The sequence below is a fragment of the Agelaius phoeniceus genome, chromosome 6 (genome assembly GCF_051311805.1).
Source record: "Agelaius phoeniceus isolate bAgePho1 chromosome 6, bAgePho1.hap1, whole genome shotgun sequence".
In the NCBI taxonomy this organism is placed as follows: domain Eukaryota; kingdom Metazoa; phylum Chordata; class Aves; order Passeriformes; family Icteridae; genus Agelaius; species Agelaius phoeniceus.
This window is the reverse complement of record NC_135270.1, coordinates 25,205,811-25,207,432: the sequence shown is the minus strand read 5'-3', so window position 1 is coordinate 25,207,432 and position 1,622 is coordinate 25,205,811.

Below are 1,622 nucleotides of genomic sequence, written 5' to 3'. Positions count from 1 at the left end.
AATATTAAGAGCATTTTTCACAATTAGCAGAAGCAAAGTCCTGCCTTGGAGCTAGGGCTGAATGTTCCTTCTCTGCTGTCACCTGGTTTGCTTGCTGTCAGTTTCTTTTGCTTATGGTGACTAGATAGTCTATCTGAGGACATGAAAAGGATAGTTTTGTGTCTCACTGTGCAATTTTCAATGTCCCCAGCTGAAAGGCTCCTCACCTCTCCACATAAAGGTTGACTAGTTCATCCCTGCTCAGAAGATTGTCCATTTCCTCTCCACATTCATACTGGGTTCAATAATTTTTTTCCTTGTTTCTCTTCACACATTCTTGCTTCCTCTCTTCCCCTTCTCTCCTACCCCTGCACCAAAACATTAAAAGTCAGCACTGCCAGAACTACATCCCAATATCCCCACTGCTGCATCTTCTTCAGTCCCTGTTTGCCAACTGAGGCATGCTGACGTTAATTAGTCCTGTTGCAGGAATGAAGTGCACAGCTATGTGAACTTGACCTCCTAGGAAGAGTTGACAATGCCAGACCTAACAGGTCTTTCAGACTTTCCTGCTCTGCACTCTTTCCACGTTATAGGAACACCACTTTGATTTGCTGAATCCTCAGTTTTAGCTATTTTTGCTCTCTGTTTTATGCCTCTCAAACATCTGCAATTCCTCTATTTTTTTTATTTAGTCTTGCTTAGTGGCTTTAAATTCTCTGAGTTTCTTATGCCCACTGCACAAGGCACCAGGGAATCATAAGTAGTATAGTTCCCTTTTGGGGTGCTATGAATGCAGTTATGTGACACTCCTAAAAGCTGCGCTTTGTGGTTTAAATTTTTTTTCATTAACTTTTATGACATGTTTGCAGACAAGGTGCTAGAGTGAGATCCATGACACTTTGATGTGATGTAAAGATGGAAGGTGAATTCAGTTGATAAACCTTTGGGTGTCCTAATTTTTAATTATTTTCTCTATAGGGGCATGTGAGCTAAGTATTCCCTGAGTGCTTGGAGCACATGCATGTGAGGAGGCTTGTATTTGAAGGTGCAGTGCTTCCTACTGTTCTCTCTTTGGTGCCTATCCAAACTCAAATATTGACACAGCTGCGGAATGTTCTCATTGGAGCTGGGCTCATGTGCTGTGTTTGAAGTGTGTGCCCTCTGTCACAGCAGAATTGGGAGAGAAGGGGGAGCAATGGGGGAAAGGGGCAGGGAGAACCCAGACCCCTATTGCCTAAATAGCTGATCTGCTTCTTTATCCCAAGGTAACAGGAGAGAAGTAGAAGGAGCAATTATGAATTAGGAGGTCTTCACAGAAACATTGTTCACCTGACTGTTGATCTGAGTAGGGGGGAGCATGTCTGTGCCTTGCTGCACGTATCACTTGGCTGCAAGATAAACTTAGCTGGCTAATTCTGAGGAGAGGAGGTGATTCACCAGGAGGTGATTCCCATGGGCCCCTGGTAGTGATGCCACCACCATGTCTTTGTCTTAGAAGCAGCATGTTCTCATGTGAACAACCTTTTTCTTGACAGCAAAATGATGCATAAATCTGTTTACTCCTAGGAAATTCTATAAAAGCACTGAAGACCATGGTGCTGGTGAACCTCAGCATGGATAGGATCAGTACAGGGTGCTGT